This window comes from Lithobates pipiens, unplaced genomic scaffold (genome assembly GCF_037356315.1).
Source record: "Lithobates pipiens isolate NorthernLeopardFrog02 unplaced genomic scaffold, aLitPip1_a1.2 Scaffold_1, whole genome shotgun sequence".
In the NCBI taxonomy this organism is placed as follows: domain Eukaryota; kingdom Metazoa; phylum Chordata; class Amphibia; order Anura; family Ranidae; genus Lithobates; species Lithobates pipiens.
The window spans coordinates 175,435,621-175,451,720 of NW_027507685.1; the positions used below are offsets into that span (position 1 = coordinate 175,435,621).

At 42.7% G+C, this 16,100-nt stretch overlaps 1 long non-coding RNA gene across 1 annotated transcript; it reads right to left on the reverse strand.

Annotated features, from left to right (window-relative positions):
* Positions 1-1,229: 1,229 nt before the first annotated feature.
* On the reverse strand, positions 1,230-15,163 carry LOC143988661 (uncharacterized). The gene is made up of 3 exons (XR_013276890.1): positions 15,140-15,163; positions 10,842-10,930; positions 1,230-1,473 (listed from the first exon to the last, which is right to left on the reverse strand). It is a non-coding gene; the product is annotated as an uncharacterized LOC143988661 (long non-coding RNA).
* Between the last annotated feature and the right edge of the window lie 937 nt (positions 15,164-16,100).

The window sequence follows — 16,100 nt, forward strand, 5'->3', positions numbered from 1 at the left end:
GGGGGTTAAAGTGGTGCTGAAAAATAATGGTGGCCACACAAAATATTGACACTTTGGGCCCAATTTGGACATTTGATGTACTCACTTTTGTTGCTAGCAGTTTAGACATTAATGGCTGTGTGTTGAGTTATTTTGAGGGGGCAGCAAATGTACAGTTATATAAGCTGTACACTCACTACTTTATATTATAGCAAAGCGTAATTTCTTCAGTGTTGTCACATGAAAAAATATAATAAAATATCTACAAAAATGTGAGGGATGTACTCACTTTTGTGAGATACTGTATGTTATAAAGTATATATGTTTGTATATTTTGTGTAGATATTAAGTTATACCGCAAATCAAGGATGCTTTATATACTGTATGTAGAGTCTAATGGTGGATCTGCTTTTGCCATGGTGCTGCACATGTGATCAGTTATGACACCAGCCATTTGATAGTTTGACAGTTTAGTTAGGACACAAGCAAATGTGACAGTTAGCAATCCCTGCATTCCAGGAATGTAACTGTTTTTGGAAACTGTTAAATTGATAGGTTTAGTTCAGCTTGATGATTTACTGCTGTTCAGGGGCTCAGGGCTTCAGCAAAATGGCTGCCTCCAGCTAGAAGAAACAGGAGCAATGCTGGAGGCAATTTACAGCATACACTAATTTTGGTAACATTATTATTTCATATAATAATATTATGATTAAATTGTTGCTAAACCCAGGACCCTGCATTCACTATATCTGGTCTCCCATAGTACACAGACCATGGAAATGCAATTATTTTAGTAAATATAAACTGCTATATACCTTTTCTCATCAGTAGTATATAGAAGTCTTGTGACTTCTACTAGTGTCCAGCCAAGCACTAGTTAAAGCTTGTAGGAGGAGTTTTCTGATTGTCCTATGAGACTGCAATACCCCTGACCCTCTGTCTGGACAGTACTGATTGGCCCTGTGATGATCACATACATCCTCACAAGAAATAAAAAAAGCTCTCTAGCAATACACACCAAACTGAGCATGTGCAGCCTGACTCCATAGACGGTGTGTTATCGGGAATTGGTTTGGGGACTGGAAAGAAGGGAGGATCAGAGATGATAGGCTTAAACAGCCTTTTTAGACAATGCAGCGGATTAACCCTTTAGGATCCATTTGAGCAAGAGTGGATCTCCCCTCTCCAAAACCTCTTTTGATAAATCATTAACCACAAAATCTACCATGATTTCACACACATGATATCACTTTGTTTAAATAACAAAAGTTTAATTAAAAAAAGTCACATTATTCATTAACTCGTTCAACAAAGAGAGAGGTTAAGGACCACAATCAATATCACAATACAGAATCTCCTTCGATAAAGGTATGAAGTCTTCCTCACAGGTAACACAATGGGATGGTCCTTTAGGTGACAGACATCGTAAAGTAATTTTGTGACCTAGGGCTTCATAACATCTCTCCTTCATATTTGTCTACGACGGTAAGTAAGCTGTAAAAAGAGAGGAGTACAAAGAAGATGTTAATAAAATAGTCATGCAGACACATTCTAGAGAAGCCAATCAACCTATCAATTATTTTTGGGTAGTGAGGGGAACTGTAGGCACATGTCCAGCCAAATTTTTTTTGAATAGTTTTGAATAGAGCTGGGAAAAATTGGAACCCCTGTCTGTTTTTTTGGACCTCCTTTGAAGAAATCTGCCCTCACTTCCTGTCAAGGTGACTACCATTTTACCAGACAGGAAATGAGGAGAATTTGTAACACAGACAGCAATAAAAGCTGACAGGGGTCTTAAAGAGGTAATAAACTCAAACCAAAAACGTAATTATTGCAGTTTACCAATCATTAGATGTGGTGGCTGCATTTGTTTCCTTTTTTAGGCCTTTTCCCCTCTTTTCACTTGGTAATTTGGCCAGTAGCACACCTTCTGTGTTAGAGTGTCTCCACTCTGGATGAAGGAGCACAGGAGGGTCAGCAGACAGTGGCATTGTCAGTCTGGGGGGAAGTGAGTGTTAGGTGTTCTAGTAGATATAGATACATTAACAAATTGAAGCCAAACTCCAGATCACACTTTATAATCCATTACAGCAAACCGTTTTTTCCTTTTTAGGTTAAAGGTTTTACATTAATAAATAAAAGCTGATCATTGTAAGATCCCCTGTCAGTGGTAAATATTCCATCTCATCCCTGTAAACTGATACATCTGGAAGAGAGCTTGTTCTTTTGAAAAATAACAGATTTACAGTTTGGATCATCAGATGAAAATAAAGGAAAGAAAGCCTAAAGAAGAAAATGACCATGTTGTCCAGGACACCTTACCCTCTAGCAGCTAAAAGAAGACAAGTCTGCTCATGGAAGGGTGCAGTTGATGCATTTTTCCATAGCGTTTTGCGGTGCCTCTTGCATTTTTGAACACACGTTTTTGATGTGTTTTCTTTGTTTTGGCTAATAGGTAAATATAACAGTTATGTTCATGTAATGCGACTAGCTGGGGTTAGGGTTAAATGTTAGGGATAGGAATAGAGTTAGGGTTAGCAGTAAATGTCAGGGTTAGTGTTAGCGATAATTGTTTGGGTTTACAATTACCGCTAACACTCACCCTAACTCCAACTCTAACCCTAATTATTAATACTAACCCTAACCTTTAACCCTAACATTTAACCCTAACCCTAGCCCTTAACCCTAACCCTAACCCTAACATTTAACCCTAACCCTAGCCCTTAACCCTAAGCCTAACATTTAATCCTAATCCTAGCCCTTAACCTGATCATGCAACTTTGGACACATAAAGGTTCCTGCACTTCTTTGATGTGACTTTGATGTGACCTTACACTTGCTGGCACTGAAGTAGCATCAAAGTCACATCAAAGTAGTGCAGGAACCTTTATGTGTCCAAAGTTGCATGTTCAAGTTAAGGGCTTGGATTAGGTTTAAATGTTAGGCTTAGAGTTAAGGGCTAGGGTTAAATGTAATGCTGTGTATACACGGCTGGACTTTTTCGACAGCAAAGGTCCGACGGAACGAATCCGTCGGACAATTCGATCGTGTGCGGGCTTCATTGGACGTTTGTTGATGAAAAATCAGAAGGACTTTAGGTTTAGAACATGTTTCAAATCTTTCCGACGGACTAGAGTCCGGTAAAAAAATCAGTTTGTCTGTATGCTAGTCCGACGGATGGAAACCAACGCTAGGGCAGCTATTGGCTACTGGCTATGAACTTTCTAATTCTAGTCCGGTCTTACGTCATCACGGTCGAATCCGTCGGACTTTGGTGTGATTGTGTGTGGCCAAGTCCGTTATTTTGGAAAGTCCGTTGGAAGTCCTCGGAAAGTCCGTCGGACCTAGTCTGCCGGAAAGTCCAGTCGTGTGTACATGGCATTAGGTTTAAAGGTTAGAGTTAGGGTTAAAGTTTAGAGTCAGGGTTAAATGTTAGGGTTAAAGGTTAGGGTTAGCGGTAATAATTAGGGTTAGAGTTAGGGTGAGTGTTAGCGGTAATTGTTAACCCTAACAATTAACGCTAACTCTAATCCTAACATTTACTGCTAACCCTAACTCTATCCCTATCCCTAACATTTAACCCTAACCCTAGCTCTTAACCCTTAACCCTAACATCTAACCCTAGTCGTTAACCCTACCCTGTGATTTTGGAGACGTAAAGGTTCCTGCGCTACTTTGATGCATCTTTGATGCTAGTTGAGTACCAGAGAGTGTAAACTTACATAAAAGTCACACTAAATAAACAGAACTGTCATACTTTCCTATTAGCCCAAAAAACACACACAAAACTCATCAAAAACGTAACGCAGAAAAAAAACATAGGTGTGTACCAAGGGTTATTGTTTCTCCACTTTTGTCAAGTTAGAATCTCTGCATTGTTTTTATGGCTGCCTAGGGTTTGAGAAGTCCCTCGAATTCCAGCATTGGGGACTGGGACTGCCATTATAAATCACAGCCTACCTGATAGGGCCCCCCCTTCCCGGCCCAAAGTGACTGAGAACATAGATTTATCAATCTCTTTCTTTGCAGTCTGAGCAGCACAGATTAATTAAGAGGAAATTCTCTGAGGCTTCCTGCTCATTCACAGACTGAAGCATAGTAAACATAGTTTACTATGTTCCAGTGATGAATAGTCACGGGAGTGATTGGTACTGATCGCTCACTGTGTTCATTCAGGAAAAAAAGGGGCCAGTAAATTACATATTTACCGACCCCTTCCCCTCTTCAATTTTTTCCCACAGTAGCTGCCGATGGGAGAGGAGGGAAGCAGGAAGTGCTGCTGGGGAAAGGGGAAAACGGCGGGCCTGGACAGCAGATGGAAGGGACGCATGGGGCTGCAATAAGACAGTTCTGCCGACCTTCCTGCTCCTGCCCCCCTTTTGAACTGATGGTGCTTGGGCCCAGTACAAGAGGGCTGACTGTACTGCCTTATCAGCGGCCCTGCTGGGAACTGTGGAAATCATGAGAGAATGTGATGGAAAATTTATAATTTTACTATTGTCACCAGAAAGGAGTGGAAGAATTATCTTCCAATGGGGACATTTGTGAAACATTGTCTTGACTCTACTTTTCCCACTTTTTCTCATGTCTGTGGGAAGGAAAGTACATAAAGTGCATATACAGAAATGGTTACGACCCCAGTAATTTTTCTTTGCTGTCTGCAGGAAAACATTCCCTTTCATTCCTTCCAGAAACACAACAGGAAATAAGAAATGTTTAAATAATGCCAGTTCACACTACAGCAACTTGGGATCCGACTTGTCAGACCTCAAGTTGCCCCAAGTCTTCCATTGAAGTGAATGAGAACTGTCTTAATGTATACTACTCACGTTGCTCTGACTTCAGAAAAGGTTCCTGTACTACTTCAAGGCGACTTCTAGGCAACTTGTACCCATAGGTTTCAATGGAAGTTGCCTCCAAGTCAGATCTCCATCTATATTGAAGCGACTTTACAGGAAAAATACCTCCCTCCCAGAGAGCTGAGTATTCTGTGATTGGACACGGCTTGTCCTGGAGGCAACTTTAACCACTTAACAACCGCCCTATAGCTGAATGACGGCTACAGGGCGGTTTCTTAACTGTGGGAGGCCGTCATATGACGTCCTCCCAGAATTCCGCTCTCGCGCGCCCCCTGGGGAGCGCACTCGAGAGCATCCGTGACCGCCGGGTCCAGAGGACCCGGCGCATTACAGATCACGGTAAACGGCCGCTCATAGCGGCCGTTTACCACGTGATCGCTCCGTCAAATGACGGAGTGATCACTTGTAAACAAACCCGCGTCATGTTATGACGCCGGTTCCTCCCTCCCCCTCTCTGTACCGATTGGAACAGCGGAGGGGGAAGAGATCGGTGTCAGCAGCGATGTGGGCTGCATCTGCAGTGCCCACATTGCTGCTCACCGAAAATTAACCCCTCAATTCCCTGCCATTACTCTGCAATACTCTGCAATACCCTGCCATTACTCTGCATTACTCTGCAATACCCTGCAATACCCTGCAACACTCTGCAACACTCTGCAATACTCTGCAACACTCCGCAACACTCCGCAACACTCTGCAATACTCTGCAATACTCTGCATTACTCTGCATTACTCTGCAATACTCTGCAATACCCTGCAATACCCTGCAATACTCTGCAATACCCTGCAATACCCTGCAATACTCTGCATTACTCTGCAATACTCTGCAATACTCTGCAATACACTGCAATACCCTGCAATACTCTGCATTACTCTGCAATACCCTGCAACACTCTGAAATACCCTGCAACACTCTGCAATACCCTGCAACGCTCTGCAATACCCTGCAACGCTCTGCAACACCGCCAATACCCTGCAACACTCTGCAATGCTCTGCAACACCCGCCAATACCCTTCAACACTCTGCAATGCTCTGCAACACTCTGCAATGCTCTGCAACACCCACCAATACCCTGCAACACTCTGCAATGCTCTGCAACACCCGCCAATACCGTGCAACACTCTGCAATGCTCTGCAACACCCTCCAATATCCTGCAATGCTCTGCAACGCAATACTCTGCAATGCCATACTCTGAGATACCCAGCCATACTCTGAGATACCCAGCCATAACCAGCCATAGTCGGTGATACCCTGCAATACCCAGCCATAGACACCCCCCCCTCCCGCCGCCCTCCGGTGCTTCTACCGACTCGCCAATACGATCAAATCCAGAATCTTTTTTTTTTATTTTTTTTATTTCAGGCTTCCCAGCTTAGAGATGAGATGCGGGGTCTTATTGACCCCATATCTCACTGTAAAGAGGACCTGTCATGCCATATTCCTATTACAAGGGATGTTTACATTTCTTGTAATAGGAATAAAAGTGATCAAAAAATTTATTTTTGGGGAAAAAAATGTCAAACTAAAATAAATAAAGTAAAATGAACAATACATTTTTTTTTTTTTAAAGCGCCCCTGTCCCCATGTGCTTGCATGCAGAAGCGAACGCATACGTAAGTCCCGCCCGCATATGAAAACGGTGTTCAAACCACACATGTGAGGTATCGCTGCGAACGTTAGAGCGAGAGCAATAATTCTAGCCCTAGACCTCCTCTGTAACTCAAAACATATAACCAGTAAAAAAAAATTAAATCGTTGCCTATGGGGATTTTTAAGTAGCGACGTTTGGCGCCATTCCACGAGCCTGTGCAATTTTGAAGAGTGACATGTTAGGTATCGATTTACTCGGTGTAACTTCATCTTTCACATTATGCAAAAATTGGGCTAACTTTACTGTGTTTTTTAGACATGTGCAGAGTAAAATATTTCGTTTCGGAATTTCGTTTTCGTCCGAAAACTTAATTTATTTAGTTACTCCCGAAATTCGTTTTTATTTATTTTGTTTTTCGTTCAAAAATTGCATTCGTCCGAAAATCCACATGAATTATGGTCGAATCTGTCTTTGAAGGCTTATGGTGTCTGTCGAATGTATAAAGAAGATTCGACGGAGCTAACTATATAGCATACTTTAGAACCCCTGTTAAAGTCTATGGGACTCCAACATTCAAAATCTAAAGTGCTAATTTTAAAGACTAATTTGCAAGTTACTGTCCTAAAAAGTGTTTGGGGACCCGGGTCCTGCCCCAGGGAACATGTATCAATGCAAAAAAAAGTTTTAAAAACGGCCGTTTTTTCAGGAGCAGTGATTTTAATAATGATTAAAGTGGTTGTAAACCCTTACAAACCACTTTGACCTACAAGTAAGCCTAGATTAAAGCCCCGTACACACGAGCGGACTTTTCAACATCCAAAGTCGGACGGACTGAGTCCGTCAGACTATTCGATCGTGTGTGGGCTGCAACGGACTTTTGACTCGCCAAAGTCCGAAGGACTTTAGAATATGGAACATGCTTCAAATTTTTCCGAAGGAACTCCGCCGGACCCAGTCCCTTCGAAAAATTCGCTCGTGTGTATGCTACTCCGACGGACTAAAACCGACGCTAGGGCAGCTATTGGCTACTGGCTATGAATTTCCTTATTCGAATCCAGTCGTACGTCATCACGTTCGAATCCGTCGGAGTTTAGTGTGATCGTGTGTGGCCAAGTTCGCTCAGCCGAAAAGTCTGTCAGAACTCCGTCGGAATTCCAGTAGAACTCCGACGGAACTCCTTCGGAAGTCTGTCGGACATAAGTCCTCTCGTGTGTACGGGGCTTAAGGCTTACCTGTAGGTCCAAGCAATATCTCCTAAACCTATATGGTTTAGGAGATATTTGCCCGAAAACGGGCACCGCTGTCTACGGCGCATGCGCCGTAGACAGCGGCGCGCAGGCGCACTGAACGCGGCAGTTCCAAGAATGGAGCTGCCGCATTTGTCGATTCCCGTGCGCATGCGCGGGAGTGACGTCATCGCGGCTTCGCCGAATGACAGCGGCGGAGCTGCGAGACGCCACCAGCAAGATGGATGCGGCGGACTACAGGGGACAGCGGCGACTTCGCTGGCTCCTGTGTCAGGTAAGTGACACATAATGGGCTACTATGCGATGCATAGTAGTCCATTATGCTTTACCTTTGCAGGGAAAAAAAGAGGAAGTAAACTCATCAGGGTTTACTTCCTCTTTAAAGTGAAACAATAAAAGTGTAATATCCCTTTAAATTTTGTAGGGGGGGGGGGGGGGTTGTCTATAGTATGCCTGTGAAGGGGCTCATGTTTCTGGTGCTTAGAACTGTCCCTGCACAAAGTGTCATTTATGCAGGAAAAAAAGTCCCTTAAAATCACTCGCAGCTATTATGAATTGTCGGCTCCGTAATACAGAGAACACTCATTGAAAGTCATTGATAAAAAAATAAATAAATAAAAAAAAAGCGTGGGGGTCCCCCAAATTCAATTACCAGGCCCTTCAGGTCTGGTATGGATATTAAGGGGAACCCTGCCTCAAATTTAAGAAAAAATTTGACGTGGGGTTCCCCCTAAATATCCATAACCAGACCCTTCAGGTCTGGTATGGATATTAAGAGGAACCCCGCGTCAAATTTAAAAAAAAAATGACGTGGGGGTCCCCCTAAAAATCCATACCAGACCCTTTATCCGAGCACGCAACCTGGCAGGCTGCAGGAAAAGAGGGGGGGACGAGAGAGCGGCCCCCCTCCCTCCTGAACCGTACCAGGCCACATGCCCTCAACATTGGGAGGATGCTTTGGGGGGCACAAAAAATAAAAAAACCCAGCGGTGATTAAATACCACCAAAAGAAAGCTCCATTTGTGTGAAAAAAAGGACAAAAATTTCATATAGGTCCAGTGTTGCATGACTGAGTAATTGTCATTCAAAATGTGAGAGCACCGAAAGCTGAAAATTGGTCTGGTTATTAAGGGTGTTTAAGTGCCCAGTGGTCAAGTGGTTAAGTCACGTTGTAAGTTGCTTAAAGTCACACTGAAGTCGCCTCCAAATTGCCTTACAAAGTCGTGCTGTAAGTCGGGTTGCCCCTGTGTGAACTGAGCCTTAGGTCTCATTTACACTTACTTTGGCTTCAACACACATTAACCGGCTAGTTTACACTTGCTTCAAAACAAGGCTTCAGACAGGCTTTGTTAAAGCTCTTTGAACACTAGTCAAAGGCAAAGCTCCTGTCACTAAATAGTTTAAAGTCCTGTTTACACCTGCTTTTGCTTTGCTTCGGCTTTGCTTCAAAAATTATACCCCATATCACTTTAGTTGTGCTTCAAAGAGTCTTAAAACCCCCATAGAATCCCCCATGGCAAAGCTCGCTTGAAGCCCCACCATAGCTCCCAACTGTCCCTGATTTCGAGGGACTGTCCCTGATTTGGAGCAATGTCTCTCTGTCCCTTATTCCTCCTCATTTGTCCCTCATTTTGGTCTGATCTATATAGATGAATATAAAAATAACTTTTTATCTATCAAAAAGTGTTCTTCAGCGATAAAACCTTTCATCTGATTTCTAAATTGCTGTATTTGTAAATTCCAAAAGCCAATATAAAGGAATAGTAGTGGTAAAAAAGCACTTGTGGGTATAACCAAACTTCTTTTTTTTTTTTACAATTATCCTTTAAGGGGGCGTGGCAGGGGAGGGTGTGTTCTATGCCTGCATACTTATGCTGATAGGTGTCCCTCATTTCCATCTCAAAAATTTGGGAGGTATGGCCCCACTGAAGCCCCACCAAAGCCTCATCGAAGCCCCATAAAGCCTCACCAAAGCCTCATCAAAGCTCCACCAAAAGACCATCAAAGCCCCACCAAAGCCCCACCATAGCCTTGTTGAAGTACCAAGCAAAAGCAAGGTGTAAACAGCATTGTAAGGTAACCATTTTATTTAGTGAAAGGAGCTTTGACTGGTGTTCAGAGAGCTTTAACAAAGCCTGTCCAAAGCCATGTTTTGAAGCAAGTGTACATTAGCCCTTAAAGAGGAAGTAAACTCTCTCACTCTGATGCTTCTTTTCATTTAGTTCATTATAATAAGTAATTATCAGACTATAGCCACTGTAATCCAGTCCAAATTGCATATTACTTACTGTTTAAAGAAACTTTAAACAAACTTGTTTCTAGGGGTTAGGCAGCACCATCTTAAGTATTGTTTTCTGAGTCCACAGTGGAATGTATTTCTGCCCTTACATTGAGCACTTCCTGTACTGTTAACCAAGCCTCCTTCTCAATCCAACGTTTCTATGGCAACCCTGCTTCCCTGTTCATAGCTTACTTGTTTATTTCATAGTATTTACTCATGCCGATGTCTAATGTTTGCCTTTGTCAGACTTATCAGCTTCAGCTGATAAGACTACAGTAATGGCCAAGTTTAGACTGTATGTGAGGTCACATGGTGTGTAGGAAGAATCTCTGACTGATTAGCAGAGTTCAGTGTTGTGCCGTAGAGCAGTGATGGCGAACCTTGGCACCCCAGATGTTTTGGAACTACATTTCCCATGATGCTCTGGTACCTTGCATTGTAGTGGAGCATCATGGGAAATGTAGTTCCAAAACATCTGGGGTGCCAAGGTTCGCCATCACTGACATAGAGAGTGTGCCGTAAATCAGGGGAGATCTGGGCATGCTCAGTGACTTCATTCTACAGAACAACAAGGATTACAACAATACTAAGTAAGGAGATATCTACAAGCAGTGTTCATTAGGGTTTTTTATGCTGATTTACATGGGACAAAGTTGTGGGGGAGGGTTTACAACCACTTTAAACAGTTAAACAAGTACCCCCTCCTGTTCTTGAAAGGACTCACAGTACCCCCTCCTGTTCTTGAAATGGTGACCACATTAAATAAAGAGGATGAAACTTCCCAGAAAGGACACAGAAAGCAATACAATCTACAAAGGTTTTACCATTTGCTCAGGAACTGGACTTGGCAGAAATGTAGGCAAGAGATAAAATGTAACTTACCATGAATGCAAAGGTTAGGAGCATCATGAAGAGCACAAAACCCACCAGAACCAGAAGGATGATCGCCCACAAAGGTACGTGATTATAGTCTGCATTTGAAGGGAACAGGGATGTCACAACCAAGCACCTTCATGTTCTGTTGTTGAATTTATAATATTACAACAGACCTCAAACCTCTGTTAGCCCTTGTACACACGGTCAGACATTCCGACAACCAAAATCCGACGGATTTTGTCCGAAACTGTTGCATACACACGGTCGGACAAAGTTGTCAGAAAATCCGATCGTACTTAACGTGATGACGTTATTTCGTTAGGACGGGACTACGTTCAGGCTAGTAGCCAATAGCTTTGGTCTAGGAATTTGATCTGAGCATGCTTGGCTTTTGACCGATCGGAATTCTCTACACATGATCGGACAAAGTCCGATCGGATCATGTTGTCGGAAAGTTTTATAGCCCAGCTGGAAAACTTGGTCCATCGGATACTCCGACGGAAACAGTCCGATGGAGCCCACACAGTCGGATTATCCGACAACACGGTCCTATCGGACATTGTCCATCGGAATGTCCGACCGTGTGTACAAGGGCTTAGGAAAAAGAAGGGCACGTTTTAGTATTAGGCCTCTTTCACGCAGGCTGTCCGATTAGGTCCGCTTGCCAGTTTTTCAGGCCGACCTGATTGGACCCTTGTCTCTTCTATGAAGCGGCAGATGTTAGCAGACACATGTACACTGACATCCGCCACCATCCGATGTGATCCTGTTTACCAAAAATGGTGGTGGTCCTATTTCCCATCCATCCATTGGGTCGGATGGAAATGGACAGGCGGACTGTTTCCATCCAATTGCCCCCTAGAGAAGAGCCAGACTGTGTCCATGCATTGCACTCTGCATTGCGGAGCGGACACAAACCTGTCATCCACCTGCTCAGCGGGGGTCAGCGGAGAGATGGTGGGGAAATGGATTCCACTTAGTGGGGGTGCTCATGTGAAAGGTAACAAAGTAACAGGTTGTGTATGGTACAGGTGCATAAAATGAAGCTTGCATATGAACCTTATTCCTCATCAAGAGTAGTAGTGAGAGACTAGAGAAAGATTCAGTCTGTGCCAAGAACAGGCTAAGGCCTGGTTCACTTCTATGCGGTTTTGGGTGCTTTTTTCAGAACAGGTCATTTAACATGGTTTCCTATGAGACACATTCACATCTATGCTTTTTTTAGCCGCTGCATTTTTTTAACTGGTCAGGGACTTTCTAAAATGCAAAATGGTGTTTTTCCTTTGCTTTTTCGGTTAAATAGACTTCAATGGAGAAGCTGCAGATAAATATGTAGTACGATTTTGCCATGATTTGCGTTTTCTAATCTGACCAACAAAAAATTGGGGCATAAAAAAAAAGCATAGAAAATGCAAACTACAAATTGTAGCAAAATCAAGGTAAAATCTTGTGTGCAAAAAAATGCAAAGCACACAGTAAAAAGCACATCAGAAATGGATCAAAAGCAAACGGCTTTTGATCCATGCTTATTTTTGCTTATTACAAACGTTAAATTTGATGTTGATCCATACAATATATATATATTGTATATATAAATTAATATTTTTTTAATGCAAGCAGTATAAGTACCTAAATTTCACTTGGTATAAACCTCTTGTCATTTTTTTTGCACAACAGGGCTGGGAAAGGAGAAACAGCACAAGCAGCCAGTCTGGTGTGCCGCAGTGCTCATGTGCCAAGAAGGGACATATTAATAGGGGGAGAGGGCAGAGTGATAGAGATACCGTATCTCACAAAGGTGAGTACACTCCTCACATTTTTGTAAATATTTTATTATATCTTTTCATGTGACAATACCAAAGAAATTACACTTTGCTACAATGTAAAGTAGTGAGTGTACAGCTTGTATAACAGTGTAAATTTTCTGTCCCCTCAAAATAACTCAACACACAGCCATTGATGTCTAAACCGCTGGCAACTTGGGCCCAAAGTGTCAATATTTTGTGTGGCCACTATTTATTTTCCAGCACTGCCTTAACCCTCTTGGGCATGGAGTTCCCCAGAGCTTCACAGGTTGCCACTGGAGTCCTCTTCCACTCCTCCATGATGACATCACAGAGCTGGTGGATCTTAGAGACCTTCCGCTCCTCCACCTTCCATTTGAGGATGCCCCACAGACACTCAATAAAATTTAGTTCTGGAGACATGCTTGGCCAGTCCATCACCTTTACCCTCAGCTTCTTTAGCAAGGCAGTGGTCACCTTGGAGATTTGTCTTTTCATGTTGGAATTCTGCCTTGGGACCCATTCTCCAAAGGGAGGGGATCATGCTCAGCCTCAGTATGTCACAGTACATATTGGCATCCATGGTTCCCTCAATGAACTGTAGTTCCCCAGTGCCAGCAGCACTCATGCAGCCCCAGATCATGACACTCCCACCACCATGATTGACTGTAGGCAATACACACTTTTGTATTCCTCACCTGGTTGCCACAACACAAGCTTGACACCATCTGAACCAAATAAGTTTATCTTGGTCTAATCAGACCACAGGACATGGTTCTAGTAATCCATGTCTTTAGTCTGCTTGTCTTCAGAAAACTGTTTGCAGGAAGCTGACTATTGATTTCGTTTTTTCTCTATATTGTAATTGTTTATATTGTTTCTTTTGATTTATATTGTCTCATGTATATTATGTCATTCATTTGTTCTATTATATTATATATATTATTTTTCTCATTGCTTAACAGTCTCCACATACATTATCTCCTGAGGAAGCTCTGTAGAGCGAAACATGTTGAGAGAGTGGTAGCAACTGTGTATAAACGTATCCGCAGCAAATCAGTATATGTGTTATTATAAGTTTGTTTTTATGTAATTTGTAAATTATTTTTTACATGCTTTTCTATTCAATGTTGTAAGCAATAAAAATATATTTGTAATTGTTAGCATACAAATTTGGTATCATTATCGTATTGATATAGACACCTTTAAAGTCCCAAGGCATGTGACCTCCAATCCTTTTTTTTTTCCTTCAAACTGTTTGCGGGCTTTCTTGTGCATCATCTTTAGAAGAGGCTTATCTCTGGGACAACAGCCATGCAGACCACTTTGATGCAGTGCACGGTGTATAATCTGAGCACTGACAGGCTGATCCCCCCCTTTCAATCTTGGCAGCAATGCTGGCAGCACTCATACATCTATTTCCCAAAGACATCCTCTGGATATGACACTGAGCATGTGCATTCAACGTCTTTGGTTGACCATGGTGGGGCCTGTTCTGAGTGGAACCTGTCCTGTTAAACCGCTGTATGGTCTTGGCCACCATACTGCAGCTCAGTTTCAGGGTCATGGCAATCTTCTTATAGCCTAGGCCAGTGCTTCTCAACTCCAGTCCTCAAGGCGCCCCAACAGGTCATGATTTTAGGATTTCCCTCAGATAAAAGAGCTGTGGTAATTACTAAGGCAGTGAAACTGATCAAATCACCTGTGCAAATTAAAGGATAGCCTGAAAACATGACCTGTTGGGGCGCCTTGAGGACTGGATTTGAGAAACACTGGCCTAGGCCATCTTTATGTAGAGCAACAGTTATTTTTTTCAGATCCTCAGAGAGAGTTCTTTGCCATGAGGTGCCATGTTGAACTTCCAGTGACCAGTATGAGAGAGTGAGAGCGATAACACCAAATTTAACTCAACTGCTTCACACCTGAGTTCTTGTAACACTAATGAGTCACATGACACCGGGGAGGGAAAATGGCTAATTGGGCCCAATTTTGACATTTTCACTTAGGGGTGTGCTCACTTTTGTTGCCAGCAGTTTAGACATTAATGGCTGTGTGTTGAGTTATTTTGAGGGGACAGCAAATTTACACTGTTATACAAGCTGTATACTCACTACTTTACATTGTAACAAAGTGTCATTTCTTCAGTGTTGTCACATGAAAAGATATAATAAAATATTTACAAAAATGTGAGGGGTCTAGTCACTTTTGTGAGATACTGTATGAGCTCACTCTGCTGCTTCTTCCTTCACTGTACAGTCACAGGCTTGAGGAGGAACAAGGCCTACAAGTGTCACTGCAGGAGATAAAAAGCAGATCCCCTGTCCTGTCAGACAGGACTGAGCTGTGAAATCTCAGGAATGGATGGACAAAAATGTGCATTCTTGTGCTCTCTTATATGTATTCCATCTGTGTATATAACTGTTCGCCTAGCTTTATGTTTTACTTCAACTGTTTTAAACACACTGGTCCATTTTGATGCCAAGATACATCCAATATTGAGGTAATATTTTATATACTTACTCTCTCCATCACAGAGTGACCCTATAAGACAGAAAGAGGAAAAAAAGATGTTTTTCAGATTTTTGAGTGTTTTATTTGATGGTAGCAATATACATTTAATTTCAGCATCTGTATGGTGTCTGTCCCACAGAAATTATATTCTAATCTACTGGATTGAAACTTGAGAGCTGAATCACCAAGAAGATTTCCTAGAACTCTCAGACACTCCAACAGTGAGACCACATTGTGAGAATTATCATCCCTCCACTCATGCCATGTACCCTCATTTCTCTCACTGCAGAAAGACATATGTAGGTAAATGTTCTGCTGGATTCTTTGCAGTGTCCAAGAAAAATAAGAGATTGCTATCAGTAGGACTGTTACGTTATTTTAAAGCTGAAGTCCAGGATTTGTGGAAAAAAATATCCTTGCAGTGGGACACCACCCACATGCAAAGAGTTAATTTCTCGGGGGGGGGGGGGGGGGTACATGAATAAGCTTTCTGCTGTATTTAATGTGATGATGTCACAATGTGATCCCAGCAAGAGCACAAAATATAGCAGGCTTTGGGGGGGTCACACAGCCTGGTGTAGGTCCGGGGGAGTGAGGAATACGGTAAGTATTACAGCATATTCCTCTATTCCTAGACTTAGCCATCAGCTAATCTTATGCCGACACGATCAAACAATCCGGTAGAAAAGACAATCCCCCTGTGTGTGGGCTCCAGCGGACTTTTTTTACCCAAAAGTCCGGCGGACTAAGAAAGTAGTTTTGCACCAAAATATGTCTGCCGGACTCACAGTCTGGCGGACAATACGGCCGTGTGTGTGCTAGCCCACCGTACTTTTGAAATGAACAGACTTTTCCGCACGGAGAAAAGTCCATTTGTTTTGAACGCGGCTCCAGGTATCCGGGACAAGCGAAGGAGGCGTCGCTGGCCCTGTCACCTGGTATGGAGTTAAAACGGTAAGCCCTACGCCAA